Source organism: Peromyscus maniculatus, chromosome 17 (assembly GCF_049852395.1).
Source record: "Peromyscus maniculatus bairdii isolate BWxNUB_F1_BW_parent chromosome 17, HU_Pman_BW_mat_3.1, whole genome shotgun sequence".
Taxonomy (NCBI): Eukaryota; Metazoa; Chordata; class Mammalia; order Rodentia; family Cricetidae; genus Peromyscus; species Peromyscus maniculatus.
The window spans coordinates 54,715,950-54,739,872 of NC_134868.1; the positions used below are offsets into that span (position 1 = coordinate 54,715,950).

Sequence of the window (23,923 nt, forward strand, 5' to 3'; positions counted from 1 at the left end):
AAATAAATAAGTCCTTTAGTTCAGGATTGTGCCCCTTTGGCTTTCTGTTGTATAAAATCACCCTTTGTTTTGGGAAGTTGGTTATCATTACACTTTATTTAGCAAACAGAAAGTCAGACAAGGTCATTTTCCCTTCTGCATGTACTCTGGCTTTTACATTTTCAGCAGACTTTGTTTTCTACAGCCCTTTACAGTTCACAGAAAAGTTAAAGAGAAGTACAGCATTCTCATAGACTTCTCGCTCCTCGGCTCCGCGTGATCTGACTTCCCAACAGACCTCCTCCAGAGTGGCACTTTGTCAATCTATGAGTCCAGCGACACATCATTCTCTCCTGACACCCCAGTTCATGTCAGCACTTGCTCTGGCTGTTGTGGCCCGGGTTTAGACCAGGGTGTAAATACACATGGCCACCATCACAGTGTCATTTCAAAGAGTAATTACCTCCCAGCAACCCAGATCCTAGAAAATGGACAGAAACCAGTGCTTTTTGCCTGATCACTGTGGCTCCTTCTGGCTCCTGTACCACTTAACCTGTTGCAGCTCTATTCCCTCCCTGATGCTAGAAACAGGTTTTTGGGGGTCCCAGGTACCAAAGACTAGAAGCCATCCAGGGGTCTTCCGGGCTGCCAATATCAAATTAGAGCCGCTGCCTCACATATTGAACAAGTACCACATCCCTGATCTCTCCCATGTGAGACGGCCATTGTTGGATTATCTGGGCCGTATTGTGATACTGAGGAAGCCACTCTAAACTGACCCCCCCCCTTTGAATGTATCCTTCATTCTATCCATTCTGTCCCTTTAGAGGACCCAACCAACACAGTCAGATCACTACCTCTGCTCCACCCCTTCTTGCCCCACCCCCAGCCCCTGAACATCCCTGACTACCTCCCCACCTTGAGTTTGCCTTTCCCTAATGTGGCACAGCTGCCATGGCACATCCCACAGCTTTCCTCATGGAGCTTCTTCCTCTTGGCACCGCACAGTCCAACCTCAACCGCGTCTTTTCAAGGCTGGGTGCCACACTTCATTTAAGAGGTGAGAGTAGCTTCCTATGCAAGGAACGTTGAGTTCACTTGTCTATCACCCACCAGCTGAAGGATGTCTCCACAGTGTCCAAGTTTGGTCACCTGTGAATACAGCTGCTAGAAACTTCTATGTGAAGGTTTTGCATAGGCGTAAGTTTTCAGTGCAGTTGATTAAAGATCACGGTACTCAGTCTCATGGTTAAGGGTACTTAGCTCTTCTATAGCTGTCCCCTCAATTTTTAAAAAATGTTTCCATTTCAAAAATAGTGTAAAATTTCCCAAGATCCCTAATTTTCCTATATTATTTCATGAGTCTTTGTAGTCAAAGAATATGTTCATAATTCAGGGTAGGAAAAGGAATTTTAGCTACTTTTCTCTTTCCTCCATATAATAATTTAACATATTGCCAGGAAGAATATACCTACAGATGTTTCTATAGAAACTATGATGTCAATCCACAGTGGCCCCAGGTATATTACTTTCCAACATGTGGAGTTATAGACAGTGACCTGAATGTTGTCAATCCCTCATAATTTAGCAGAGTCTTTCCACATTCTTCTAATGGATGGACCTCTAGATGTGTCATGTGCATGGAGAAACGCTGTGTTCACCTCTCTCTCTCTCTCTCTCTCTCTCTCTCTCTCTCTCATTTGCTTTATTTTGAGGTAGAGTCTCACACTGTAGTTCTGGCTAGCCTAGAGCATGCCATCCTCCCACTTCTGCCTCCCAGTGCTAGGATTGCTGGTGCTTCCGCACTTAGCTTCAGCCTTTCTCTAGATGCGTCTCTGTAGGATCATCTTCAAGTCCACAGAAAAGAAAAAAAATCAGGATAAAAACATGGTATATCTGTGACTTGGGAAATTTGGTCTCCTTTCTTGGCCTGCCGTAAGGAGAGTATGACCCTCTGTCTCTATGCTTGTGGCTGAGTTGGCTTAGAATGGCAGAGAAAGTTGCCAAGCTCAAGGCTGCATTCCCTGAAGAGAACAGTGTGGTTTCCAGGACGAGACACAGCAGGGCAGGGTAGGGATAGCACCAAAAGGTAAAGATGGCACAGAATCCCATGACACCCAGAAGCAGTGTCCACACAGGAGAGCAGAGGTCGCTGAGGAGGCATATAGAGGAGAGCACAGGCACACAAGAACATAAACAACCACCAAGGAGCTCAAACAAGCACGGGAGACGCAGGTGAGCCATCCGGAGAGCCAGAACCCATTGGTGAGCAGCAGCATGTACCTCAGAGCCCAGCATGGAATGAGGTAGGTGCTTTCACTGCAGGGACTTGTGGGTAAGATGGCAGGCTGGAAGCTGGCTCTTTGTGAGACTCTAAAGGAGATAGTAAAACTGAAAAAAAGAAAGAAAACTCTCAATTCTAAAGAAACAAAGAGGGAGGACTTTAGAAATCTACAACAGACGTGAAAAAGACACCCCAACACTGCAATGTGTAGTAAGAAGTAGAACATAGACAGAGATTCAGCCTTGTTCCTGGCAGGGGATGGGAGGTAAAAGCCACTTCCAAAATCAGTTAGATTCGCCTTGCTCTGTATCCTGGGTTGCATAGAAAATCTCCAAACACAACAGAAGAGCTGTCCCGACCAACAGACACACAAGTCACAACACAGTGACACACAGCATGAGAAGGCCAAGTGTCATGACACAATGACACTTCTAAAAGACCCTAAGTCCTCAGCTACTGCAGGCAATGATCTCAACAAAGGGAAATTACCAGGTGCAAATCTCAAAAAGGTTTCTGGAGAGAAGATAAATTCAATCCAGGGCCTGGAGAGGAAGGTCAGTAACAAAGGAAGAAGTCAGCAAAATGCCCAAGAATATCAGAATGATGGATGGACAAGTCAGAAACCTGAAAGGAAATTCAACAACAACAACAAAACAACTGATAATTAAAAGAAAATAGAATCTTTGGAAACAAAAGTCTCTTTGACTCAAGCAATAAACACTACAAAAAACATCAAGAGGAAAGAATAGCACTCATAAGAATCAAATAAGTGAACATGTCTACTAACTTGAGATATGATCAAGATACCAAACTTGAGAATCTATGGTCAAGAAGAAGCTGAGACAAACATTAAAGGTGCAAAGAATCTACTCAATGAAATTCTCCAAAGAATTGTCTATCCAAATACCCCAAACAGGTATGACAAGAAAAGAATCTCTCTCCCCAAATTATAATCAAGATGTAAAAAGTACAAAGCAAAGAGACAACACTAAAAGCCATAGAAGAAAAAAACACCACCTCACTTACAAAGGTGGAAACATCAGAAAAACTTCAGATTAAAAACACCAGCAACCTTCCAAGCCTGGAATGCATGGGATGATGTAATCTGAACCCCAAAAGTAAGTAGCTGCCAACCAAGAAGGCTGGATCTATCAAAGAGAGCTTTTAAAATTGATGGAGAAAACTAGCAGAAACTGCAGTAATTCATGACCATCAAACCTGTACTGCACAAGATATTTAAGAAACATTATTCACAGAAGAAGGAGACAGTTTCAATGGCATGATCATAAGAAAGAGCAAATTTCATGAGTAGAGTGTCTGAGCCAATGAGAACTAAGATAGAATCTATCATGTACAACACAGTAATCCAAGAGAGCCAGTAGAATCTAAGAAACAAACAATGATCTGACTATGTTAGTTTGGTCCTCTAAACGAATAGAACTGATAGAATGAATTACGCATTCAAGGGGGATTTAATTAGAGTGGCCTCTACAATATCAAAATATGGCCCAGATAGTCCAACAATGAACACCTTGCACTGGGAGACCAGGAATGTGGTAGTTGCTCAATATGTGAGACAGCAGTTTCAATCTGGTACAGGCAGCCTGGGAGATTCCTGGAGGGTTTTTAAGTCTTTGGTACCTTGGGCTCCCAACAAGCTGTGCTCTAGCGTCAGTGAAGAAATACAGCTACAATGAGTTAAGTGATGTTGCCAGAAGGCACAAAGACAATCCCACAAAAAGCAATGTTTTTTCTCCATTTTCTATTATCTGGGCTGCTCCTCTCCATATTTAGGGTGGGTCTTCCCCTTTCAAATAATTTAATCAAGAAAACCCCCCATAGGAGCCCTGATGCTTTTGCAATTGCCGTGTCTTCTTGTTGAATTGTTTCTCTCTCCCTTCTGAGTAATTTTGGTTTGAAGTTGACTTTATCAGATGTCAGAAGTAACTGCAATGGTTTCTGTTTATGTGAGAGTCTTCTATCCTTTGACTCTCAGCCTGTGGGTGTCTTTAACTGTGGTATGTGTTTCTTGGGATCAATAGATGTTAGATCTTGTTATTGAACTGAAATCTCCATCTCTTCATTGAGTTGAGGTCCAAAGAACAATATATAGAGTCAATCAAGCAATGACATGATACTTTGAAAAAATAAGACTGAAAGTCTAAGAAAAATGATGAGGAGAAAAACAGAAAACATCAAAGATGATGATGGTAATAATAATAATAATAATAATAATAATAATAATAATAAAAGCAGAGTTGAAATCAGGGAGCTTACTATAGATTCAAATGAAATACATAGAAACCCTAGGGCACAGTTTGAAAACACTAGACAATCTAGACTAAATGAATAAATGTCTAGACACATAGGACTAACCTAAATTAAACCCAGATGTTATAAATAACTGGAGCAGGTTAATAAAAATCAGTGAGATTGAAGCAGTAATAAAAAGTCTCCTCACAAAGAAAAGACCAAGAACAGTTGGATTGCCTGGTAAATTGAAAGAAGACCTAACAGCAATGCTCCTCAGAATGTTCCACAGAATAGACAAAGAAGGGTCACAGCCAACCTTTGATTAGCATAGTCCTAAAGCCACAACAGCAATAACAAAGAAATAAGCTATTGACTAATGTACATAGCTATAAAAATCCTCAATAAAAGTCTTGCAAATCAATTCAAGAACACGATAAGGTCATATATCTTTACCACACTGATTTCATTCCAAAGATGCAAGGGTGGTTACACAAATACAAATCTGTAAGAATGCTTCAGCACACATGCACTTAAAGAAAGAAGTCTCATGATCATTTCAATCAGTGCAGAAAAGGCCTTTGATGAAAAATTCAATATCCATTTGTGATAAAAGTCCTGAAGAACTGGCAACAGAAGGAGCAAACCCCACCATAAGAAAGGATACACTTGAGGGCATTATACTAAATGGGAGAAATGTTGAATGAGACAAGGCTGCCTACTCTCTCTACTCTTAGTCAGTATAATGCTCAATGTCTTAGTTAAAGAGAAATAGAAAAAAAACCATAAAGGATAAAAGTAGAAATTTAAGAAGTCGAATTATCCGTATTTGTAGATAACAGGATCCTATACTCCAGAAGCTCCAAAGACTATAAACCACTGTAAAACTGTTAAACACTTACACTAAAGTCAACACAGAGAATCAATAGTTCTTCTATTACGCATAACCAACTCACCAAGAAAGAAATTATAAAAGAGTCCTATTCACAACAGCTTTTAAAACATCCACAAAATATAATAAATGTAGCCACAGGGGTGAAAGACTTCTACAATGAAAATTTAAAGACAGTGAAGGAAGAAACTGGAAGATGAGGATGAGTAGCTCTCTAAGGATCACGCATGGGCAGAATAACTGTTGTGAAAATCGTTACACACTTAAAGTGATCTGTGTATTTATTGCAGACCCCACTGAGATTCCAATGGCATTCTCCACAGAAATAGAAAAATCAATACTAAGATTTAAATGGGAAAACGAGGTACTATGTAGCTAAATCAGTCCTTAGTTAAAAAAAAAAAAGCAATGTTGGTGATAGGGTAGTAGCTGATCTCAAACTATATTACAGAGCCATAGTAACGGAACAGCAAGATGCTGGCATAGAAACCAACATGTAGTGAAGATTATCGAATAGTAAAGGAGACCAAGAAATAAATCCCACACAATTGCAATTATTCAAGTTTTGGCAATGGTGTCAAAAACATGTGCTGGGAGAAAATAGGCTATTAACCGAAAGGTGCTGGGAATACTGGATTTCTACATGTAGTAGAATATAAAATAGGCCCGTACCTCTTAGCCCACATAGAGACCAACTCAAAATTCATCAAAGACCTTAGCTAAATATATGAAATAGAGGCAAATAAAAGACTCCATGATATAAGCATAGGCAAGGACTGCCTGACCCCAATAGCATAGGAATTAGTTCCAAGAACTAACAAATGGAATTGCATGAATTTTAAAATGTTTGCCTGGCAAAGTAAATAGTTACCAGAATGAACAACCAACTCTTAGAACAGGAATAAATTCTTGACCAAGTATACATCCAAGGGTTAACCTCAAAAATATAAAGAACTACATTAGGAAAGAATCCAATCAAGAAATGAGCTAATGAACTAAACACTTCTCTAAAGAAGACACACAAATGGCCAACAAATACTGTAAAATACATGCAATATCCTTAGCTCTGAGGAGAATTCAAAATACAACTTCTTTGAGTTCCCATCTCACCCTAGTCAGAATGGCTCCTGTTGAACATATTCAAAGGACTTCAATGTGTGATGTGGCCACTCCATCTCCTGCAAACCAGGGAACTCAGCCTCCCTCAAACATCTCTACAGATGCCTTAGGAATAAATGCCCATGCGCAGATTTGTTGGTGAGGACTCAGTCCTGAACAGTTATGAGGAAGGGTTTCCTGCCCCGGGCTGATTATCACAAGTTCCTGCTGTGTCTTCTCAGCTTTGACTGCTGAGGAATACATTCTGTTCGTTATTGCAGGGCATGGGCCTGTGTTGGACTTTCCCATGGCCTGGCTTCTTATGTGCTCCTTTTACTCATCTATGTTTAGTATGTTGAGGCTAGTTGAAAACCCAGCAGAATATTTTCTTTTTCTAAAGTTCTGATTTTTAAGTGAGCACAAGTTATCCTATCAATAATAGACTTTTAAAAAAATCATTATTAGTCATCATGTCACCCACTTTAAAATAATGCTCAGAGTCTGTGGCTCAGTAGGTATAATGCTTGACTATCATTCATGAAGACCTGGGTTCAAGCCTCTACATTGTAAAAACTGGTCGTGATGGTTAACACCTGTGATTGTAATGCTTGTAGGTGGGAGCAGGAGGATAAGGAAGTTCAAGGCCATCCTCAGCTACCTAGAGCATTAGAGGGCAGCCTGAGTTACAAGAGACCCCATCTCAAAAAGAAATAGAGTTGGGTGGTATGGGATAGAATGGAATAAAAAAGTAAAATAAGATAAAATACCAATATTGACCTAGGAACATTGTCCCCATAGCTGCTGCTGCTTCTGTGGTGTCTGCAGTTCAAGGCCTCAAAGGAACTAGAAGGTGTCACACAGTGGCCTGTGTGTGTTTCCCTTCATTTTGTGTCAGACAAAATCCCTCCCCAGGGAGATGGACCCTGGGTTCTAGGAAGATATCACCCGTCAAATGTCCATTGTCTTGCCTGCTTAGCATAGCGTGTAAAATGGGGGCATGCTGAGTGCTGCAATTATGTCCACTGTAATCAGCCAAACACTTTCCATTACTGTGTAATTACCATTTAATCATGCATGAAACACAAGAAAATGGAGTTCATCGCCCCAAACTGACCTTCCCTCGTGGGTTAAGTCAACTTGGGCTGTTTCTCCAATGGCTGACTAGAGCCACCAGCTTCTGTACTCTAGGGGAAAGGATGGGAGGTAGCTTTACAAGATCTGACTCTGCTGGATCAATTTCTTGATAGCTAGCAGTGGTGGCCGAGGGCTACATGACTGGTCTCTCTAATTTACTTTATTGAAAGATAATGTAATAGCCATGTTTTCATTTAAAAGTAATTGGTTGTTTACAACAGGGGGAGACTTTGGCCCTGCTAATTGCTGAATGGGGTGGGACTGTTTTATAGGAGAGAAATTATTAGAAACCGAAGGCTTATGAGGTGAAGATCTAGGCAAAAACAGCCTGTGACAAGTGCCTCTGCAACCACTGAGCCTGTCTGCTTTTTCAGAACATTCGAGAGTTTTGTAGAAAACAGACCACACAATAGTGCATCATTAATTATAGACAAGTCATGGTTAAGGAGAGTTGCATCACTCTTTTTAAAATACTTATTTTATTTTATGTGTGTGTGTGTGTGTAAGAGAGAGGATATGTATGTATGCATACATGTGTGCAGAAGCTGCATAGGTCAGTAGAGGGTATCATATCCCCTGGAAATGAAGTTACAGGTTGTTGTGAGCCACTGTGGTTGCTGAAAACCAAACCCGGCTTCCTTGAAAGAGCAGCAAGCAGTCTTAACCTCTGAGCCTTCTGCCCAGTGTCATCCTTGATGTGCCTAGTCACATGGCCTCTGAAATATACATGCCTAACAATGTGCATTGAATGATGGAGACAATGATGCTGAAATTCTTGGTCATAATTCTGTGTGGTGCTGGAGTCTTAGCTATACTCTTTCTTAATTGGCAGTGTTTACGGCAAGTGAGAGGTGAGAAATGATTCGCTCCCACACTCCTCCTACTCTTGGTTCCATCTTTATTACCCAATGGTTCCCAATCTTGTTACATACAACGTGCAAGTCTTTCCCAGTATATCCCTGTCAACCAGGCTCCTAAACAGCCTCCTTCAAAACCTTGATGCTGAGGGCTTTCTCCCCTTTTGGGACACTATCTCCACTTGTGTTACTGTCTACAGATATCCCAGCCTTACCCGCTCCATTTTGATCATTCACAGGGTCCCTTCTCTCCCCTGCCCTGGATATATGCATATCATATCATATGAGGAGTTGCTCAGAGACACCTGCTCTTCTCTGTTAATACTGTCATAAACTCATTGACTTCTTCACCAAGCTTCAACAAAGATACACAAGAGGTGTAGCTACAATCATGTCTGCTTTGTCAACCTGTAGGATGCTAATTAAATAACTTCATTTTGACATCTGCAGCTATCTCAAAAGGAACGTGACTCTCACTGGAGACTCTCCTTGCCAATGGCCTAAATTTCCAACAAGTTTAAGAGGCTGGTCTCTATTACACAACTACCTTCTACTGGTCTCTATCAAAAAGAGCATCAGCTCCTGGCACTGAGTCTGATCACACTGAGTTCAGTTTAAGAAAAGTTTTTTTTTATTCCTCAGAGAGCAAATCAACCCAAGTCAATCCTGCTTGGAGCAGCCTCCACGTTGCCAGTTATGGTACACTGCGATCCCACCTCTGCCTAGAAGAAATTCTGAGTCTGCTATGTGGCCTCAGAGTGGTGAACCCCGGTTCTCTCTCCTTAGTCTATCCTCACTCACATCCCATGCCCTGTTTCCTGGCTTTTCAGCTTGCATTGTACCTTCCATGGAATCCATTGTTCCTCCATCACCCATCCATTTCTCACTCCTGCTGGGGTGCTCACTTCTAAGTTGCAGATAACAACCACTCCTTTGAGGTAACTTAAGAGCAGTGAGAGACTGCTTCCTGTGAAGCATCCTAACTCTTTGCACATTCATGGTGGTTATTACAACTGTAGTTGATCCATCCATCCTTCTACTCAAAGAATACTGACCTGGCACCTAGACACCTGTGTTTACCACCTGCCTCCTGCCTGACCCCTGATGAAATTTTGTCTTCACTTTTTCATCCAATCCCTCTTCCTGGGCTAGCTCCTGCTTATTTCTTGATTTTCAGCTATTGGTCCTGGTGACACTATGCATCTTCTAAGTGGGTGTTTTATGTCTGTTCTAATATTCACAGTTCTTAGAGAGCTCTGATCACCGAAGAATCCCCTTAATGAGATGTATGTAGAATTGCATCTTAAAGGGTTTGAAGACATTTTTCCCAGACTATTCAGATGGTTAAAAACCACTGGGGATACAAGCCTGAGTGATGATTTGGCAGCAATACAACATTATTAAAGAGACCATGAAACATTCACATATTAGCAATTCCATCACTACTTGCAAAGAAAATAGAATATGTGCATGTATAATGCATATGCATGTATATGCAACTGAGTAGCACGTACAGTATACATATAACTATGAGCATAATACAACTCACACTTCCTGTGAACTCCGTGAGAGCAGAGGACTCTCAGATGTAGATGCACACCCCTCATAGTTATGTAGTTTTCAAACAGACTGGGCAAAATGAGCCCACTCTTGGTGGCTGGGCACGGCTCCATTTGCAGCAGTTCTGTAACCTCAAGTATGTATACCAGCTTCCATTAGCATCTGTCTCCTAGTTAATTAGGCTAAATAGAAGTTAACACTCTTTTTACTGCTGCACAGTTTTAGTGAGCCTACCCACAAAGGTGAGGACACAAAGGCACTTTGATGTGTTTCCTCCAAACACTGGATAGTGATTATTTATTCTTGGTTCTGGAGGCACACCGACTCCAGGGAAGCATTATGTGATAAACGATTCAGTCCGCGGTTCTCAAATTAGATTTTCCCCTCTCTTTGGCCTCCTGCTTCACAACACTCAATTCAAACAGACAACAGAGCGATTCTCCTGATGCCTGCTTGGCAGGACAACCACAATCCTGCAGTTCTGACTGGGAAGCAGGAGGAGCAGTAAATGCCTGAATACCACGTTGCAGTGCCAGGGTGACTGGGCGGGCAGATATTTGCATGCTGCTTATAGCTGAGGCAATGGACCTCCTGACATCAGGAACCAAGCACCTGTTACCAGTGACACACAGGCAGATTACAGGATGCTTAATGGAGGCCTTTAATGATTTCCCCACCTCTAGTCCGCCTCTTTCAATAAAAGCATTGCTAGTGCTAGCAGCAACTAGAAAGCCAAGAATCAATTTAACTACTGTCAGAGATGTGAACAAATGTTTCCAAGAGGGTCTTTGCAGGATAAGAGTTAACATTTCCAATTGTTTTTATTTTATTTGTTATAAGGAAATTAAATCTAAGTAAGTGAACAAAGGACCTTGTAGCTCATGAATATGGAAATTTGTAATTTGTGGACATTTAAAAGTTTTAATATTAGCATTTCTATTGGATATACAGCATTTTGAAATAAGCTTAAATAGCATACAGTTTTTCAAACACCAAAGAGCAAGGGTATTTGGCTTTTAAAAGTTCTTTATTTTTGATATGATGAAATGAAAATTTCTAGTTAATTTTTGTCTCTGCATATTTATAGCTGCCTTTTTTTGAGAAGTTTGCTTGAGTTCATAAAGCATGATTCTCGCCTATGAACATGTCATAGAGAAACCCACTTTAAGAAAAAATCATCTGTTAATCTCATGTGCCCAGTGTTTGACGTGATCTAATTTGAACAGTCACAGTGTATCCTATGTAGAAGCAATCCCTGTATTTATTTGTAAGAATAGAAAGATAATGACTTACATATGTTGCTCCCTAGATGCTACATTGGCTTTCCAGAGCTTATTGTAAGTCTCGGGTTTAAGTAAATAAAGAGCTAAAGTTACAATGTATAAATGACGGCATTACAATGTAACCATGGGAAATTGCAAGGACAGTTACATAAAGTTAAGTGATGTTTTCCTGGGATTCCTACTGGGTTCTTGCCTTTAATGAAACCCGTGTGACTGTACTATGAAATCAAAGTGGTTATTTCTTGAAGTTTCTTTCAGATGTAAATCTTGATATACACATCTGCTTGGTAGGAATACTGCAAGGCATATTTTCATAGCCAGGAAGCACATAGCAACAGGCGAGATCATAAATGCAAATTCACAGGACCAGAGCAATGGTTCAGTAGTCAAGGGGACCTTTACTGCTGTTATGGAGGACCAGAGTTTGGTTCCCAGCACCCATGTCGGGAGGCATGCAGCATTCTGTAACTCCAGTTCTAGAAGACCCAACCCCCTCCCCTCTGGCCTCCTTGGACACCCACCAACCCCCCACATACCCATGCACTCCCATACACATATATGCACACACACACACACAACCACAACCCCACCACACACACATACATACCCATACCCACTCACCTCCTCACACACATAGATACATAAAAATAAAAATAAACCTTAGGAAAAAGAAAGAAGAGAATTTACCATGGGGGAATATCAGCCTAAAGGACTGGTGTGGATATGTCCTAAGCCTGTTTAGCGCTATTGGTGCCGGTGTTCCTGTTCCTGTCTACACAGGTATCTTAACACTTGTCTCTCCTCTCACAAGCTAAACCCTTTCCTGTTCTAGGATGTTGTATACATCTGTCTGGGGAGTCCTTGTCCTTTTACTTATACACGTTGTCTTTCTTCTGGCTTACAGCACCAGCCTCCTGGGTAATAGGAACTGTGTTAACTGGAATGGGCTTTTGTGTAGTTTGATGTTCGTTAAATGCTCATTATCCAAAGAAAGCAGCCACCGTGACCTGCGGTGGATGCTGCTATCATCGTGTTTGTGCCTCTTCAAATTTGTCAACAGTTACAGGAATTTTACAACATGAAATTGCCAGTGTGTCTGCCACAAAAGAACATTCAGAAATGCACGATCTGTGTGACAAGTTCTGGCAACTTTGAGTGTTGAAATTAAATATGTATGTGCACATGATTTCCTGTAATGAAAACAATATTAGATGAGGCAAAGCATGTATTCACTGTGCACAGCCAGTCCAGGCTCAGTGAGCAGATACACACACACAGAGAGAGAGAGAGAGAGAGAGAGAGAGAGAGAGAGAGAGAGAGAGAGAGAGAGAGAGAGAGAGAGAGAACACTGTGTACTGACTGCACAGCCATGCAGGTCCCATCATGTGGCATATGCGGCTTTCTAAATGTTTTATTCTGAGGTAGTTTGAGCCTCAATGGTGGTTTAGGGAATGTTTCCTTTGTGGGGGGATCCACATAGTGTTGTTTTCAGACTTACCCAGACATAGACACCAAGGTCATGAGCAGGCAGATCATCTCTATCTCAATTAGGGTCCCTCAGGTAGGCATTTAATCTGCTCCCAGGACCCATCAGCTCCCTCCCATCTCCTAACCCCAGTCAACCAGCCATCAGCTCTTTTGTCATTTTGATTATTTCAGCATGCTGGAGAAGGATCAAGTAGCATCCAACCCTAGGGTTGACTTTATTCGCTGTGTAACAGAGCTGACCACGGTGTCTTAGTAGTCAGCAGCTGATTGCTTTGTAACGCTTGATGCAGGGACGTAACAGTTTGCGTCATCATATTTTAATCATGCACAGTGAGGAACATGTTGCTTATTTTCTGTTCTGGAGTCTCCCGTGACCTTGGTCATTTCTCTAACAACCAAGAGCCTTCTCTGGAGTGTGCCTGGTGTCTACATTGATCAGAGGAGGGTGTCAGATTTCCTCGGAACTTGAGTGACAGACAGTTATGAGCTATTCTACAGGTGATGGGAACCAAACCTTGGTCCCCTGCAATATTTGCCAGTGCTCTTAATGACTGAGCCCTCTCTCTAGTCCCACTGATTTTATTTAAATCGGTTTTTATTTCATGCTTACCCAGGGTTATATTGTACTGGTTGTGTATATGCAGGTTATCGTCAGAATTAATTGTTCGTGTTTAGTCACATAAGCAGTCCATCTTTGCTTGGCAGTGCATTGTTTTGTTGTTGTAGTGGTCTCAAGCTTGCTGTGGTGGCTATTCAGTAATGATAATGGGACACGTAATCATCACCCCATTCAATCTGCATGTACTGAGTCCTGAAGCATGTGAGCCCCTCAGCTGAGTGCCTGGTTTATCGTCCAGCAAGACGAAAGCTCTCCTTGTTCTAATTTCTGTCATAGAACCAAGACAAGTGGGGAAGGAGAGCTGTTTCCCTATGGGGATAAGTCACACTTGGATGAATGTGGGAGGTGGAAAGGAGCCAGTCATGGACAACAGTCAGGATTTGGGGAGATGGGCCATGGACAGTGATGCAAAGGTGGTCAATGAGCAATGTGTTCACCCTGGTGATAAATGACAGAATTCCCAGTCTGCTTTGTGACTCAGTACTGGCATGTCCTGGTCCTTTGCAGTGGCTCTTTCTGACACCCCTGCCTCTGTTCTTTGACAACCAAGAGTCTTCTCCGGAGGAATCTCTGTTTCAGTGTGGGGTTCACACTCTCCCAGGGAGTTTGGCTGTGATCTGCATGCCCAGGATGGACAGGGCAAATGTGGGTCCCAGGGACACATAGTTCCTCTGTGAGTGCTGTTACTAGTGAAGCCTGATCATGCACCCATCTCCACTACGATACTCAGCCTAGGCCCTGACCTTTTAAATCTCCAAGTTAACACTTCCTGTGTGTGTACTCAACCCTCATTTCCCAAAGAACAATCACTTGCTCTTTCATCCTATGAGATCCTGATGCTCAGTTCCTCCACCAGAGGAGGGAAGGGACTGAATCCCTATTGCCCATGTGTCCACCCAGGATTAGCACCTTGTACTCAAGGATGCTAGATTTCCCCATGAGGTACCAACCTCTTCCAGGCCAGAGGTGACCCAGACATAACTTCCCATGTAAATCCTTGGGTCCACAAGCTGCAAATTCATCTCCATCTCCAAAAAACAAACACTTTTATGCTTTTGTAGACCTTTAGCTTGTTATGAAAAGCTGGTCTCCATGGAAACATAAGCTGGTGCTTCCCCCAGGGACATGGGTAGGACCTGACCTACATCTGTATACCAAAAAGGATAACTCTGATGTTGCATCAGTCCCAAGGCTGTATCAACCTGACACATGCAGAAGGAAGGAGCCTGTCATGATACAGGATAGGAATGTGCATAGAAGCATATGAATACGAGCATATACACACATACACAAATGCACATATATATACACTCATATACACATATATGCACACACATACATACATATATGGATTCATACTTATACACACATATATATGCACATACATGCACATATATACCTATATACTTATATGTATATATATGCAAATAAACATGTACACATCCTTGTATATACTCACACAGGCACATATACACAAATACAAATACATGAGTATGTGCAAACTGACATAAATACATATGCACATATGCATATACACATAAATACACATATGCACACTTCCACATATATCTATGTGCACACATGTATATATACAGATGCACACATATACATATGCACATATATACACACATAAATGCACTCACACATATGACCACACAGGTATATATACATACACAAGTACCTGTGTAGATGTGAGCACACACATGCACATACACATGCATGCACACACATACACATGTACACACACATATACATGTGTACACATAGGAAGAAGAGTATTTTCTTCCATGCACTTTCCTTATGAGCCCATGTGGTAAGCTGCATACTCTCAGGCCATTACTAATACAGTGGCCATCTCACTTAGGAGAGATAAAATTCCTACTTAGTGTTCAGGTTGGAAACTGAGTTTTGCCTGTGTGCATTTCTGGATGTGGCAGGTATTGACACTGCTTTCTGTCCATGCAGATGTCAGAGTATCCTATCTCCTTAGTGTACTGCACACAGGGGGGTGGGGGGGCTCAGTAAGCCAGACACATGAAGTAGACTTTCTCCTCCATGCCTCAGCAGCCTCTGGCTGAATTGGGTCCTCCACCCGCCCGAGATACCATAGTCTGTGAGTGCTGGAGCCCCTGACACAGCATGATGTAGTACCTGAAATAACTGTGTACACTCCTGTGTGCCCTTTATACCTTCCCTAGATACATACAGTACCTGATGCAATGAGATATTTGTAAACAGCCATCACACTGTGCTGTTTAGGAAGGAATGGCAGGGGAAACATCTCTGTCCATATCCAACATAGACACAATGTTCAGGTTCATGGATACAAAAGCCATGAACATGGAGAGCCACCTAGTCTATGGATTTAGACAACAAATACATTTTAAATGATGGTGTAACATCATGGATGGAGAACGTCATTCATTTAATAGACTGTAGCTTAAATTCTTAGTATCTCGTCTAATCAAACAAGAAAATTACTTTTATATAATTAAGAATTATATTCCACAAAGTCCCCCAGTGAGACCACTTAGTTGAAGACTAACATCACTGCAGCTTCTTATTATGGGAGAGTCTATGTCACTGCTATAAATCATCAACAAAATGTCAGATGTGCTGCCAGCACTTAGTACGTATTTGTGAAGTCATTGCTCACATGCATGGGGTGGTTTCGGATTCTGCAGGGCAGCTAGTGGAGTGTCCCTTACATAGAAAACAGTCAGGGAAGGGTCTCTATAACTTGAGCATTTTAGGGATCCTGGCAAATCAGGAACCTGAACATCAGTCAGCTCAGGATGCCTCCCATCACAATGAGACTGTTGGGGGATGGGTACCACCAAAAGCATCACATCCTTTTTGATGGTAAGGAGATTGAAAATTGAGAGACTCCCAAGTCCCATCTGGACCAAAAACATTTAAAAGGACACTGAGTGAAAGATGTGCCGGAGCACGTGCAGGAGCAGAGTATGGAAGAGGAGTAAGAATGCCATCATTGGCAACTGGGCTATGACCCTGAGACGTAGAAGCAATTCCTGCCCAGTACATCTCTGGTTGGAGGCTTTCAAACTTGTAAGGAATAAAGTTTATGGCCTTTCCCAGGAAACATCTATCCTCAATTCAAAATTAAAGGAGAAGAAAATGAAGTTTGCTTGAAAAATGCAACTCACATATTCCCTCCAGCATTAAAAAAAAAAAAATCATTTCCTTCCTCTTTCTTCAAGTGTTCTTATTGTTGTTGTTTTTTTTTTAATCAAATCTAGATAACCCTGGGAACCTTTTATTTTTATTTTATAATTCCAAAAGAGTTGGGAGTCCATTTCTTTTTTGTTTGTTTGTCTGTCTGCTTTTAAATTTCTTTTTATTTATACTTTGTGTCTTTCACATCATGCATCTGGATCTCATTCATTTCCTGTCTCTGTGTATGAAACCTTTGCCCTTATAGAACCCCAAACTGCTCCCAGTGAAATTTAAGAGAAAAAGGAAAAGAAAAAGAAAAAGAAAAAGAAAAGGGGGGTGTGAATCTTGTCAAGGAAGCTGTAATATGACATAGTGAGTCACGCAGTAAACCCTTTTGTCCATATATATTTACTTGCAAGTGTTCATTGCAAAGAGTCATTGGTCTGGTTCAAGCCTCTGGTTTCTGCTACCCTGTCGATGCTGGGCCCTCACTGGATCTCCTCTTGGTTATCCTGTTGTTGTCCTGTGTCATGGAGATCCTGCAGCTTTGGGTCTGCAGGACCAGTCCCTTCACCTGCTCCAGCAGATCACAGGTGGGGTAGATTTTGGGTTGCTAACCTATAACCCTGGTTCTGGGCCCGGGTAGTTGCAGGGTTGGTTAGCCCACCAGACCTCCTTTGTCCTTACCTCCAGGATAAGCTTTCCTGCATTGCCCTAAGTTCACCCCTTGCAGTGATGAGCAAGGGGTGGGGCCAGTTCTCCTGCTTTCAGGTGCTCAGGGTCAGATCTCCCACACCTACACCTTAATGGCCAGCTCTACTGTGTTGCTCAAGTGTGGCATAGGGGCCATTCTTCCAAGTGCTGCAGCAGGAAAGAGGTAGGGCTAGCTTTCCTGCTCTTATGACCTCTGGGCCAGCTCCCTCACCTGCTTCAGGCGTTGATGGGAGTGGGGGGGGCATCCCGCTCCCACCCAGCCCACGCCACCACATGATGGGTGAGTAATGGGGACAGCATTTTCATGCTCACGATGTCGGGCTGGCTCACCTATATCTCTGCCAATGGGGTTGGCTCTAATGTGCTGCCCTGGAAAGGTATGGGGCCTGCCCGCCCGAGTGCCGCAGCTGATGAGGGGCAGGGACAACTCTTCCGCCCTTCTGACCTCAGTGCCAGCTCTCCCATCTGCCTCAGATTGTGTGCTGTTGAGGGGCGGGGGTAGGGAGGGCATCTCTCCTCGCCCCCTGTGCTACCACATGACAGATGAGTGATGGCAACAGCTCTCCCGTGCTGACAATTTTGGGGCTGGCTCACCCACACCTCAGCCAACAGCACTGGCTCTATTGTGCTGCCCAGGTGAGGTACAGGGCCTTCTCTCCCAAGTGGGAGTCCTTTTCAGTTTGACTAAGCCTCAGTGGTGGGTTGACTGGTAATCTTGAATAATCCTCGAAGGTGTGCATACAGTAGGAACATCCTCTTAGGCACAATTGTTGCTATCATATTATAACTCACTCTGAAGCTGGAAGTGTTGCAAGCTATTTGGGATCCAGTATTTCTGTTTATTGTGCAACATAGACTTTATGATTTTCCAAGTCCTCAGCTGTTAATGGTCATTGTTATGGCAGAAACTCTAAGGAAAAGTTTGGTTCAAAAGTGAAAAGGATACCTTAGGAAATCTTTAATTTCTTTATTTCGTCCTTGACCCACTGGTGATTCAATTGGGCATTTTTTAGTTTCCATGAGATTATAGGCTTTCTGTAATTTTTTCAGTGGTCCAGAGGGTGCCTGGACTGGTCTACTCCGGTGACTGGTCTAGCAAATAACCTAGCTGTCATCATAGAGCCTTTGTCCAATGACTGATGGAGGCAGATACAGAGATCCATGGCCAGGCACCAGGCTGAGTTCCGGGAATCCAATTGATGAGAGAGAGGAGGGATTCTGCAGGTGAGGGACGTTGAGATCATGATGGGGGCGGGGGGACATGCAGAGATGACCGGCCACACTAGTGGAAGCTCATGAAGTATGAACTGGTGGCTGTGGAGCCCCCATGGGACTGGACTAGGCTCTCTGGATACAGAAGATGGTTGTTTGATTCGAACTGTTTGGGAGGCACCCAGGCAGGGAGATCGGGATCTGTCCCTGGTGTATGGGCAGGCTTTTGGGAATCCGGTGCCTGTGGTGTGATACCTTGCACAGCCTTGGTACAGTGGAAAGGACCTTGGACCATCCTAGTTAGTCTCAGTGTGCTGGGCTCTGCTGACTCCCCATGGAAGACCTCGATTTGGGAGATGTGGGGATATGGGGTGGCTTGAGAAAGAGGCCTGGGGGTGGTAGGAGTGAGGAGGGGGGATCTGTATATTGCGTGTAGAGTGAGTAGAAAATTTCTTAATAAAGAAAAAACAAAAGAAAATGATACCTTAAAGGATGTGTCAAACCTCTTACTATTAAAGGGCATTCAAGGGTCAGTGTGAGCCAATATTTCACACATGTATCCTTTGTGGGTCTTTATTTTGGAAGAATTTTTATAGGATTGGGGTAGGGGGATATGTTCTGTGGTTCTGTGTATTTAGAATATGCTGGTTTCAACAGTGATAAAAGCGTCTTACTCTAGGACAGTGCTGAGCTGAGTCCTGCAAAGACATTTGGCCGGTAGGGGGTGAGGGCGGGGGTGTCTCTCAGAGGAAACCTTAACAGACAGTGTTTGCTCATCTTATTTGACCAGATTCTTTCAGTGTTTAGGAAGTGTTATTGTTACCTTGATACAACCTGGAGTCACCTGAAAAAGAAAACTTCAGTTGAGAAGTTGCCCATATCAGATTGGCCTGTGTGGCCAGGTCTGTGAGAGATTGTCTTGACTGATGATTGATATGGGAGGGCCCAGCCCTCTGGACAAAACTATCCTTAGGCAGGTAGCCACGAACTGTGTAAGAAAGCAAGCTGAGCATAAGCCAGAAGACAAGCTAGAAAACGGCATTGTATTGCCTAACTTCTTGCTTTGAGTTCCTTCAATGATGATCTGTGTTCTGGAAGTGTAAACTGAAATAATCACTTCTTCTCCTAAGTTGATTTGGGTTATAGAGCTTATCATAGGAACAGACAGCCAGCTAGAACAGAATTGGTACCAGGAGAAGTAGAGTATAATGATCTGACCATGTCTTTTTGTGGGAGGATTGTTGGAGCATTTGGAACTTTGGGCTGGGAAAGCCGGTGAATACACAAAGCTTAATAAACTAGTATTGTTGAATCTTGGAAGACAATGCTGAGAATAGCACAGACAGTGAAGGCCTGGTTAAGTTTCAGTGGTACATGAATATGGTATTGAGGCTTTTATTGTGGTGTTTTGGTTTAAGAATTCTAGTCATCGCCAGGCAGTGTTGGCACATGCCTTTAATCCCAGCATTCGGGAGGCAGAGCCAGGTGGATCTCTGTGAGTTTGAGGCCAGCCTGGTCTACAGAGTGAGCTACAGGACAGGCACCAAAAATACACAGAGAAACCCTGTTTCAAAACAAACAAACAAACAAAAAAGAATCCTGGTCATCTAAGGCTAAAGAATATGCTATGGTTCACAAGAGACCTGCATCACTGGGGTAAAATATCTCCTGGCAAGTCGTTCCTCAGACTCTGCACACAGAAGCTCTAGTTCAGGTACAGGAAAGTTGAATCTCAAGATGATAGTTGAACTTGGCAGTATGTAAGAGTCACCTACCTGGTACTACTTTTGACAGCATGAGAGACACAGGGTTGGCAGGGACAATGAGGAAGGCTGAGCTCCAGTACTGTGTGGTATAGTTGGAGTCCATGAAGAGGAGCTAGGAGCCCATTGGTAAATGTGTAGCCTCAGTTGCAACAGAGAACCCAGGATTGAAGGGATCATGGGGAAAAAACTGAGGCTTGACATCTTATAGCAGAGTTAGAACCCTTAAAGAGAGATGAGAATCCCACTGGTAAAGGTGCAACTTCAGCTGCCATGGAAACCTCAGGATACTGGCTATGCCAGGGCTGTAAGACACTGACAAAGATAGCAGCAGGTATGGAGTGAAGGCAGCCTGGTCCTATGAGACAAGCTGTGCATGCTGCAGATGGCAGAATTGGAGACCTGAGTATGCTAAAGCTTTTGGAGCCCAGAAGATCATGAGTGGGACCAAGATGCTGGACTTGGTACTATTTGTACTGCTAGATCTTGGCTTTTCTTTGATCTGACTCTTTCTACGACCCAGCTTTCCCCTTTTGGAATAAGAACAGGTGTGACTTAAGTGTTTACATGAGCCTGTTGATAAGAGATTTTGGATTTTTTTAAAAAATACAATCAGAGGAGAATGGGGAGCTTGTGATATAGCTAATGTATCAGGGAACTGAGGGCACAGTGCTTGCTGAGCAAGAACAAGGACCTGAGTTCAGTCCATAGCACCTCTACAAAAAGAAGAGCATGATGCTGGGTACCCATAACCCCAGTAGCTAGAAATGGGGCTAAGACGATCCCAGAGGCTTGCTGGCCACCCTGTCTAACCAGTCAGTGGACTGAAAGTTTAGTAGAAACACTGTCTCAAAATATATCATGGAAAGTGAACTCTGGCCTCTACAATCACACATGAGGGCACAAACACTCTCATGCACATTAACTTGCACAGGCGCGTGCGCATGCACACACACACACACACACACACACACACACACACACACGAGAGGGAGGGAGGGAGGAAGGGAGAGAGGGAGGGAGGGAGGGAGGGAGGGAGGGAGGGAGGGAGGGAGGGAGGGAAGGAGCTATGTAACAGTGAGAAGGATAATCTAACTATGGTGGTTTGAATAGGAATGCACACACACACACACACACACACACACACACACACACACACACATACATAGACTTGTATTTCAATGTTTGGTCCAGTGGGAGTGGCACTATTCGAAGATGTGACCTTGTAGGAGTAGATGTGGCCTTATTAGAGGAAATGTGCCACTGTGAAGGTAGACTCCTATGCTCAACCTAGGCCTAGTGTGGCAGTCTTCTGCTGCTGCCTGTGGATCAAGATGTAGAACTCTCAATTCCTTCTCCAGCATCATGTTTTCCTGCATGCTGTCATGCTTCTCACCATGATGATAATGGACTAAACCACTGAAACTGTAAACCAGCCCAAATTAAATGTTTTCCTTTATAAGAGTTGCCATAGTCATGACATCTCCTCAAAGCAACAAAACCCTAACTAAGACACTATACATCATGCCCACACATGACCCTCAGAAATCTAACACTGAGAAAAGGGAGAAAGAATGATACAGAGAGTTGGTATGAACTGTATGAGTCTGTAATTCAATATGCAATGAAACCATGGGAGAGATGGAAGTGAGGAGGTAGGACAGCTAGCTGCTGCCCTCCCCTGGCTCTAAGAAAAAGCAGGACCAGCCAGGGGGCCAGTTCGCACAGTGCCTCTTCTCCCGCCTTGTCTAATCACTTGGTTATTAGCCTTGCTTTCACTGAGTAGTTAGTAGAGATCAGTGCATGAGACCATTAGGCTCTAATTGCCTCCCACGGAGCAGGCCTGTCATCTGACACAGCCCCGACCCACCATGGGGTCCTTGATGTTGACTCTAGCACTCCCCTCCACTTCTGTCTCTTGGGGCTCTCAGCTGTGACTGCAGTGACACACATTCTGTCTCCCTCCGTTCACCAGTGCTCCTCCATCAGCTTAGAAACCCTTCAACCACACAGGTCTTGTTTTTTATTTTTATATATTTGAGACAAGGTCTCCTGTATCTCAGGCTAGCCTCATCACCTCAAACTCACCATGAAGCCAAGGATAACCTTAGACTTATGGCTCTCTAGCCTTTACCTGCAGAGTGCTGGGATTGGCAGCATGACCCATCATTCTAGGTTTATGTGGTGCTAAGGATGGAACACATGGATGGCTTCATGCATGCTAGGCAAGTACTCACTAACTTAGTTACATTCCTCAGCTCCACTCACCTTTTAAAAGTGGTATTTTCTAAGTTTTTATTTAAGTGAATTTTACTAGTCATAAATAAATATAATGATACATATCACACATGTATAAATGCATATGACACACTATCTTTAGGTATATGTATATACAAAAGTCTGTTACAGAATTCACTAGTCAAATGCACAAAGGCTGCTCATTAACTCCACAAACCTTTGGATGGCAGGGAAAATGTGCATACCTACCTGTTCCTTGTTCCCCCTTGTGTCCTGAATGGAGATGTCAACACACCCCAGCTCCTCATGTCAATGGTAACCTTCCATTGTTCTAGGCAGAAGCGGGAAAGGAAGGAATCAAAGGACTTAAAGGAATTTTAAGCTTTGGATCTTTTGTGCATCTCCTAATTTTAAGTATGGCACAGATCCCATGGCTGCTGTAGAAATGGGACACAGCCATTCTTTCCTTGGGCTATCAAATTCCACGAGATGATGGGGTCCAGAACCCTAGAGTGAGTTCTGGGCTCTTGGGCATTCCTCTTCCCTGGGTTGGGTAGGAGGGCAGCTGCCCACATGACATGATTTCAAAGGTGTGCTTTAGCGATGGCTAGCAGGAACAGGCTGCCCTGCCCCAGGAACAGGCTGCCCTGCCCAGTGTTCCCACAACCGCTAGGTATGAGCAGTACAGCTGCAAACAACTCATCGAAATCATTTCACTTGGTCATTTCCCTCCCCTCTCTTCTCTTTCTTCGTGTGTGTGTGTGTGTGTGTGTGTGTGTGTGTATTCTTAAATTTATAAGCACAACATGCTCAGTCTGTTTAATGTTCTTTGTAAGAATATGTTTTCAGGGCTGACCACTTAGTATTGGATAACTAATTTTTTGAGATATGCCTTCTTTCTGAACCCAGGGTGACCTTTTGGCCTAGACTGGGTGGCCAGCAAGCATCCTCCTGCCTTTACCTCCCCAGCGCTGGGGTTACTGTTGAGTTCCACTACATACCTCGGTTTTTACATGGGTGCTGGAGATTCAGAAGTGGGACCTCATGCCGGGACAGGCAGCACCTGACCGTCTGCCCAGCCTCCTCTCCTTTTCTTTCTTTTTTCTTTATTTCTGCATTCATTCATTCCTTTCTTTCTCTTCTCTCTCTCCATTTCCATCTTTTATCTCCCTTCTGCTCTTTTCCTCCTTTCTCCTCTCTCTTTCAATAACATGTTTTCCAGTGTTTTATTAAAGACTAAGTGACTAAATTGTAAGGTTTTTTTTTTTTTTAAATTGGAAGTATAATTGATCATTTTTCCTGGACAGTAGCCTGTGGATCCCTGGTGCCTCTGATAAGGTTGATGTCTGGCTTACTTCTCCAGTCGTAGTAAGGG

At 43.1% G+C, this 23,923-nt stretch overlaps 1 protein-coding gene across 2 annotated transcripts in view; it reads left to right on the forward strand.

Annotated features, from left to right (window-relative positions):
- Positions 1–23,923, forward strand: part of Csmd1 (CUB and Sushi multiple domains 1) — a 1,611,441-nt gene that overhangs the window by 1,387,834 nt on the left and 199,684 nt on the right. The window lies entirely within an intron of this gene.